The sequence below is a fragment of the Dipodomys merriami genome, unplaced genomic scaffold (genome assembly GCF_024711535.1).
Source record: "Dipodomys merriami isolate MVZ:Mamm:240054 unplaced genomic scaffold, mDipMer1.0.p SCAF_645, whole genome shotgun sequence".
NCBI lineage: Eukaryota > Metazoa > Chordata > Mammalia > Rodentia > Heteromyidae > Dipodomys > Dipodomys merriami.
Window position 1 is genome coordinate 220,488 of NW_027206230.1, and position 9,574 is coordinate 230,061.

At 32.6% G+C, this 9,574-nt stretch overlaps 1 pseudogene; it reads right to left on the bottom strand.

The window, feature by feature from the left end:
- Window positions 1–9,235: 9,235 nt before the first annotated feature.
- Window positions 9,236–9,332, bottom strand: LOC138815521 (U6 spliceosomal RNA; annotated as a pseudogene).
- Window positions 9,333–9,574: the final 242 nt, after the last annotated feature.

The following is a 9,574-nucleotide window of genomic DNA, read 5'->3' on the forward strand; positions in this document are numbered from 1 at the left end:
AGTTTTTTTCCTGATATGCAATTCACTTACAATATATTATTTCCTTTTATTGTATACATATTAGTCCTTTGGAAGTGAATTGTACTTGCATAGGTTTCCAAAGCCTAATTTTCACAAACTTGCATTTCTTCAAATAGAAATGCTCTAAATTTTAGAACAGACATTAAAATAGATATAAAATTCAGTTACAGGAATTTGCCAAGCATACATCCTCTATAGTGTGTCTTTTCAAAATTTGTTTTTGGGGATCATTTCCAGGGTCTCACACATACTATTCAAGTTCACTGTCAATTAACTACATTCTGTGTCCAAAAAAGTTTTTTACTTCTGTTTAATACATTCATAGAAGTGTAATGTCTGGATCCTATACAATTCTCTTTCATCTTTTGAAGACTTAAAAACTTGTTTGCTAAAATGATTGCAGTATTATACAAATCGATCACTATGAGAAGTATATCAATTTATCCACAAATACATTACTATATTTTGCGTCCTTTTTTATATAATGGTCATATACTAGTGAGTTTTCTTTTTATTATTTCTTAGACACTAAAGAGAATCTTATTTCATATGCTCCTCCTTTTGACTATTAATTTACATATGTTATTTAAAGAAATATTCTATTCAGGAAAAAAATTTATATACAATTAGAAGACATAAAAATACTTAAGTTTAAGAATCATTGTAGCATTAACATTGTAGCATGAACAAATATATGCACTCTATCTGTTGGATATGCTTTCATTTCTGTTATAGTGTCCCTTGAATTATGAAAGGTTATCACTTGATATAATCCAGTTCTTGCTTTTCTTTAGCCATTAATGTTTTCCATATCAAAGGTTTAGAAACCTTTACTGATCAATATCATGAAATTTTACATTTATGTTTTATTGGTTTTTAAATCTCACATTTAGTTTGATAATCATTCTTTATAAGGTTTGAGGTAGGCCAGGTGCGGGTGGCTCACGCCTGTAATACTAGCTACTGAGGAGGCTGAGATCTGAGGATCGTGGTTTAAAGCCAGCCCGGGCAGGAAAGTCCATGAGACTCTTATCTCCAATAAACCACTAGAAAACAGGAAGTTTTGTTGTTGCTCAAGCGGTAGAGTGCTCACCTTGAGCTGAAGAGCACATGGACAGTGCCCAAGCCCAGAGTTCAAACCCCATGACCGACATACAAACAAACAAACAAAGTATTGAGGTAGTAGTCTAAGATCATTCTTGAAGTCTAGAGAGGCAATAGTGCCAATAAAACCAGTTAAGATTCTGTTTTTATTTCATAAAATCATAGCATCCTTTTAAAAATCTGTGGACCATAAAACTAAGAAATTATTTTTGACAAATCTGTTACCTTCTTCTATGTGTCTGTTCTTAAGGTAGAACTATGTTGTCTTCACTACTAAAAATGGTAATACTGTTCAAAGCTAGTATGAAGGCTCAAGCTACACCATTTTACAAGATTGCTCTGACTGACCTGTATTCCTTGAATTTACATACGAGATTATTGAGCAGGTGGACCAATATTCTACAGAGCTATCTAAATATATGATAGTCACTCATATTTTACAACTTGTGAAAATACAAACCCATGATATTATATATAGAAAATGTCTTTAAATACTGCTCAATGCAACTAAAATTAGTTTAGAAATGAGTTAAGATTTAGATAACAGTACAGCATAATAAAGCTGAATGATGACGACTTGAGATGTACTGCAGAAGAGAGTGTGAGAAGGAAGAATGGTGGGCCACATAGGAGCTGTATGTCATTGGTATTGTTTCAAAAAACAGAAAGACTTCAGAAAAGAGGAGAAAAATAAAGTGTCCTGAATCTAGTTTCTTTTTAATCCACCTGATAGTTTGGACTGAAAGTCAGATAACATGGGAAAAAAATAGAAAATAAAGCATCATATAGATCTGTTACAATGTAAAGAAGTTGTAATAGGAATATAATTAATTTCTTAAAAAATCAGAGAAAGAATAACAATAACAAGTGCTAATGTGGATAGAAGATGGATCACATTTTATCATGTAATTTTGAAAAAAACATACTATGAATGAAAATTTAAAAGTCATAATTTAAAATACAATTTGTATTATAACTAGATAGTATAGCTCAGTGGTAAAACATTGGCCTAACATATGTGAAGCAATTGTGTGATCTCCCAAGCATTAGAAAGTACACACAAAGCACACATACACAAAAACCAAATAAACACACACACATCCCACATACACACATTTGTTATTATCATATTAAACAGAGGAAATTATCACAAATAGTAAAAGTATTTTAATATATGAAATCACAATATTGCTCATACTATTTAAAAGTTTAGTAGAAATAAAATAGTCACAAGATACTTGGATTCTTATAGGTTAAGTACATTGAAAATTCAGAAATAAAAGACATGAGAAATTTGCAAACAAGTTTTAAATAATAAACATTTTGAAATATGTGTCCTTTTATTTAGACAAAAGATTGATGTTACTGGTGTTTTAACTCAAGATTTAGAATATGATAATCAGGTGCACTATATCTTGCTAGGGATGACTATATCTCTAATCATTTCACTCTGGAAATTTTATGATAAGGTCTCATAGTTTCTCAGTCTCTCCTGAATTACAAACCCTATTTATACTTACCATTGTAGTTAGAAAAATGGAAAGCACAAATCACTATGCCCAGCTCAAACATTTTTTTTAATTCAAGTAAAATATTTCCAAATAATGACCAGGTACTAAAGCCTTTTTAAATAAAGTATGTGCTTCTTGAAAATACACTATTTGTTAAATGGGCAAATATGTTTAGAACTAAAGAAAATAAATTTATTTAAATTCACCAACCATAGAAAATTTAAGAAAATAATTTTTAAATATTCACATGTTAACTATTTTGAAAGCAAACTATATGTCTGAATAATTTACATGTGTTAAAATTATGCAAAACTAAATTAACTAATCTTACAACTCTGAAAAAGAATTACCCTAAAGAAACAATAGAAAATAATTAAGTTCAAAATTTGAAATTTACAAAATGAAATGAAGTGTACTCTATAGTTGACTTAAGTACCTGTAAACCCTCTGTATATCAATTTTATAATAAAAATGCATGAACAAAGAAAGAACAGTACCCATTGGTCAATAGCGACAGGAAAAACGTCAGTAGGTTTTTTTTTTGAGTGTGCAAAAAAATCAGTGGAAGAGATAACAATGTTTCTTCCATAATAAATGTACTCATTACCTTACTTATGTAACTGTATCCCTTCTGTACATTACCTTTACAATAAAATTAAATTGAAATTAAAAATATACTAAATAACATACCAATTAAGAATTCGTAGAGAGCATGGAAGGTGGCTCAGTGGTGGAGCGCTTGCCTTGCATGCTTGAGGCACTGGGTTCGATTCCTCAGCAAACATAAACAGAAAAAAGAACTGGAAGTGGTGCTGTGGCTCAAGTGGTCAAGTGCTAGCCTTGAACTAGCCTTGAGGAACAGCGCCCAGGCCCAGAGTTCAGGTTCCATGACAGGACCCCCCCTAAAACAAAACGTAATTACTAGAAGCCATTGGTTAAAAACTTTTTAGAAAACTACCCTAAGTACCCAAGTAATATAATTTGATGATGCTAGCTAAATACTTCAACTTCAGCAGAGAAGCCAAAAGTTTAAAAACTGTTACAAAGTAAAGTAATAAATCAGAATATATTACTATTAATAATAATCATAAGATGAATTTATAGTGGTAGTCAAATTTGTAAGAAATGAGGCAATTTGCCATTCGTTTGCACTTAATAAGTGAGAAAGAATTTTCTAGGTCTTTTAAAATATATAATAAGTTTAATGAAGAAACTATTCTGTCACATCATATGATAATCAGAAGAAGCTGGTATTAGAACAAAGAGCAGATTGTACTGTTTTGGATGTTAATGGATATACTTATTTTGGTTGTGGGAAATTGTGTTCAAATTGGGGTATTGTTTTTGTTAGACTGGTGTCATATCAGTGGTTAATTTTAGTATAGAGGTTCCCTGTCCACAAGAACATGCACCTGATCTGTCTTTTTAGCCTTCCCATTATCAATGGCATACGAATTGCACACCACCTTGTCTAGCTTCCTACCTTGACTGGCTTGGATTCTGTAGTCCTTCCAATCTTAACCTGTGGATAGTGCAGGATGGTGGAAATGATCCAATGCACCCAGCTATAGATTGAGAAGGAAGTCCACTAAACTTTCTCTTCTCAAGCCTCCTCAGTAGTTAAGAGCTCAGATGGGAGCCCCTGGTACCAAGCAGTAAGAGTATTTCTTAAAGCAACTAGACATATCTATGACTTACGCATGTGAACACCTCAGGACAAGAATAAAAGAGCAGTGAAGCACAGAGGACAGGACCAATTTAAACTAGCTACTTGGAGGCTGAATAAGCTTAGCTAGCTACTCTGGAGGCTGAGATATGAAGACCACTATTCAAAGCCAGTCCAATCATGAAAATAAATGCGATTATCTCCAAAAAATACAGAAGTGGAACAATGGCTCAAGTGGTAAATCAATATCCTAGGTCACAGAAGCATAGAGATGATGAATGAATGAGCACTTGCACATGCGTGTGCGTGTATACATGTGCATGTGTACACAAACACACACACACACAATCATAAGTATTGCAATGCGAAGTTCTTTTTTTACCTTGCAGTACTCTATTTCCCTGTATTAGTTTAAAAATTAACAAAATCAGCTAAGCACCTATTTACCTACAACTCCTCATGTTTCTCTAAAGTCAACTCTCTTTTTGGAAACATGATTTATTTGACCCAAATGTAAACTATTCAGGAGTTTAATTCTTCGCCCTCAATTCTGTAGAATTAGATGATTGTTTAGCTTCATCCTAGCAATATAATTTGAGAAATCCTACATCAAGCAACGTATTTCTTTCACTAGAAGGGAAGCCTCTTTCAAACAATTAATAATAGGTTTTCCTTCTTCTTGCTAGCATCTGTAGTTTTATTATCTTCATATATTTCATGATCTGTCTGTGTATGACAAAGATTGCTGTGAAAATGAAAAGTCCCTTCGCAGCACTTATCATTTATATACCATTCATAGAGATGAAGGTGTTTAAATATTACTCAAATTGCTTTGGAATAAATCATGTTCAGATTGACTATCGTGAAAAATAAGGATTGGTTTCTCAGCACATTAGGTAAGAACTTGATTGAAAGAAACCAGAAAAGTGAGGAACAACTCAACACATACATTCAAATGAAACAAAACAACCCAAGAAAACAAATTAATTCAGTACTCAAAAACCTGCAGAAAATGACCTGACTTAAAAAAAAAAAAACATCAGCTATGACAAACTTATGAAAATTCTGACTACATTTGAGTCTACTCTTGTGAGGATAGAGGTTAAAGCCCAGACTGGACAGAAAGATTTTTACACAATGACATGTACCTGTTATTCTAAATTCCAGGAAGAATAACATAACGTGGACTGAGCCCAAGATCAGTATCTGAAAAATAATCAGGATAATTTAGGGCTGGAGACATGACAAAGTGGTAAGAACACCCATTTAGGGGGCACAAGACACTCAATTCAAACTCTAATATTATGGGTATTAGAGTAAAAAGCTATGATTTTAAATAAGTGGAATAATTGTAAGATTTGAGTATTTGAGTGGAAAAATGCATGAGAGAGATAGAATATACCCATGGTACAATGCTTTCAACTTAAGTGAAAATGTTTTGTGGTACTTCAGACAAAATAGAGTTACCTTGCAAATGAGCATGGTTGTGCATTTGGGTGATGGAATTACTTTACTTACACAGGTGTAAATTGAATAGATTTTATTTGGGTAGATTGTACTTCTTGAACTAAGAACCTGGATGATGTCCCTGAGATTTTTCTCGCAAAGCTACAAGTTTACTACTTTGAGCCACAGTTCCAATTCTGATTTTCTTTTGGTTGTTTGGTGATAAGAGGCTCCTGGACATTCCTGCCCAGGATGGCTTCAAACCATGATAATCAGATCTCAGCCTCCCGAGCAACCAGGATGCCAGGCAATAGCCGCCGATATTTTTCATAATTTAGTAAATTGTACAGTTCTTGAAATTATTCATTATCATTATTACCTGTGTAATATATGTGTGTTTGTATATATCAATGCATACAGATAGAAATACTTTAACATATTTTTGTATCTACAGTAGATTTATGAAATCATCCATTATAAAATAAAATGTAAACTAAAATTAATGAGGAGCAAAACAAAGGAAATTATCACATGTCTTGTTGGTGAATGGAATACGAATTGCGAAAATCATTTTGGGAAAACCATCTCTACGTTAACAAAATGGATAAGAGCTATTAATTCCAATCCATCTATTTGCCCATATTGTGCAACCTCACACATAAGTGTCAAAATCAAACCACACTTTTAGCCTTTGTTTTTAATTCACCTGTTACAAATTATGGGTTAGATGAAGTAACCAAATAAAGATTATAATAATATTATGTGAGGCTATGAATTAGAGCTGAAAATGATTTTAAATGTGATAATAGCTAATTAAATTGCATACTTCTTACTTTTACTCTGTCATGTCCCTCATTCTCACATTAGGAAAATACATAGAAGGTTCTCACTAAATTATATGTACATTTATGATACAATGTATTGAAAGAATATGGGCACAGTGTGGTTTTAGTTTATTGAGACCTGTAGGGGAAGTGTGTTTTTGAAGACTTGCAATACATTGGGATGAGGATGAAGGGAAGGATGTGCTTATTCTGGAAAACTGGCTAGAGGATTGTTGCCATAATGGTAGTGATGAATTCTTCCAAAAGGTTACAGTAAAATCACTGTCACAACCATGTTCATTGCTCCACTATTCATCGTAGCAAAGTTACGGAAACAGCCCAGATGCCCTTTGGAGGAGTGATGGTTGGAGAAAGTGTGGCACATATACATAATTGGATTGCACCTATCCATTTTGAAGACTGTTACATTATTTGAAACGAAATGGATAGATCTAAAAATATATTAATGAGCTAAGTCAGAGCCAGACAAACAAAGAACCCATATGTCTCATATTTGGAAGCTAGAACTTTATACAAGTTTACACAAAAATATTAACCAAAGCATGATATTTGCAGAGGAGTATTTCAAAAGTGTATTTTCTTATAAAATTGAACTTTTAATCCAACAAAATATATGTCAGGAAACTATCACTTGGAAGGTGTGAGGGAAAGTCAAAAGGAAGGAATAAAGAGAGTTATGGAAGAAGAGAGTGAAAGTATATTATTCAATGCAGATAGTATGAAACTAGAAAAAATTAAAGTGGGGTGAGGTTTGAAAGGATGTGGAAAAGTTATATAAAGATCCATTATACTTAAAAAAACTGATTTGTTGAATGGAAATTCCATTGTCCAAGTATTTAAGATAATAAGAATATAATTAAAAACAATGGAGACATCTGATCTTAAATTCTATTTCCATCTCTTTTAAAAAATGAAATTGTTTGCTCTATAAATTGATCAGAGGGATGAATTTCTTGGCTAGCTATATCATTGCACATCTGTCTCTTCCTCTCTCCCCTTTCATGGTTCTCATAGGTAATATGATTGCTTCATAATTATCCTAATTTATTTTGCTTTTATATTTTTGGTTGCATCATTTAACTTTCTGCTCAGCCATTTCCCAAATAATTTACATGGAAGGCATTATTTCCTGTTTTCTCATTCCTAAAATAAGCTGCACATGAAGACACCACTGGTCCTCATTTTCAGTCTGTACCTTTGAATACGGAGGAAAATCTTTCCTCTGCTCTCTATCAATTCCCTACTCTCCAGTTAGAATAATTTAGAATAGTAAAAATGAATAAAGAGAAAATAAATAATAGTGAAAAAAACAGATGCCAAAAATTCACCGGATATTTCTGACCAGTTCATCGAATGTGAACTATTGGGGAAATACATGGACACCTCATACTCACTGGCACTCAAAGTCTCTGGCTAGACAATTCTGATGAAGATGATTAACAAGATGAAAAAGTGAGAAATGGTATCAATTGCAAGAGAAAAATGGAATAGGATCCAAGCAAATTTCTTCTTTGGACTGCTGAAAATAATCGCCTTACTACAGTGCAGAGACTACTTTCCAAAAAGGCCACTCATGTGAATACTAGTGATGACGATGAGTACACCCCTCTTCATCGAGAAGCATTCAGTGGACACTTAGACATTGTCCATTAGTTGGGGGCTCAAGGTAGATATTCATGTAATAATTGTGAATGGCTGGACACCCCTGCACAGTACTTATACATGGAATAATAACAGAGTGGCTTCTTTATTTCAACATGATGCAGATACCAATGGCCAGACTAAAGGCCCCTTGACCCCCTTGCATTTTGCTGCTGGGAATAGAAATAGCAAAGTTATGCTAGATCTCCTTCTGTTGAACCATTATATCAAACCTGGTCTGAAGCAAAACTTGGAAGAAACTTCATTTGATATTGCCAAAAGAATAAGTATGTATCACTACCTCTTTGATGTTGTGGAAAGCTGTACAAATTGTTCTCCTAAGTCCTAATGGTGTGGGTAAATTTCTTAAATTTCAAAATTGCCAGTTCATCCTATGTGTCCATACAAAATATTTTCACAATACAAAGCAACAGCAATATCTTACTTTAAACATTCATGAATTCCATGGTATTCTTCCAAGTGAATTGCCTGACTTTGATGTCAATATACATTCAAGTTGTTTGTATACATCTATAATTATTTCTGTAGCGTTTGTGATTTTTTAATAAGAAATATTTTTAACTTATCTGTTGAAATGAGTAGTAGAGAAACTAAAGATATTTCTGGTGCTTGTCTGAAAAAAGTATATTTTAAAATATTTAGTATTCTGTTTGTATAATATCCATCATCTAGTTCATTCTCTCCTAGATATAATACTTTGAATTCGACATTGTTTTATAATATATAGGTTCATTAATGTGTCCTTTCAGATTGCATTCCATATAGAAAAGGTTTAAGATTCCTTTAATTCCTACGTCCTTATAGAATTTTATTTATTTGGGATAAAATGAAAATGTTATTTAATTTCAAAACTTTTATAAAGGTTATGCAATGTAAAGGCCTTTATAAAAAGGTGAAAATTGAATGGTGTAAAACTAACTTTTATTCCTATGAATTACATGTATAATTACACTTGTATATTTGTAATCAACTGTTTAGTAACTGTTTTTCATTTCTTCACAAATTTTCATATCATCCTTGTGCAAGAGCCATGTTAATCTCTGTATTGTAATTTGGGTAAATGTGCTGCTGAAGCATGTAGTGTCCTGTAAATTTAAGTAATTAATGATGCAATCTTAAGACAGGCATATATCCTTGGTTGCCTATTTGTAACAAGGAAACCTTATTGTTTCCTAAATTGCTATTTATCTTGTTTCTGTAAAATTGTGTTTATGATGGAAAAAACTTACATTGATATGTCCACCTGTATCCATATTTTAAAAAATTTTTCCCTTCCCCTCCACAAATTATACCAACATCAAATACAGTGAAAACAGGGG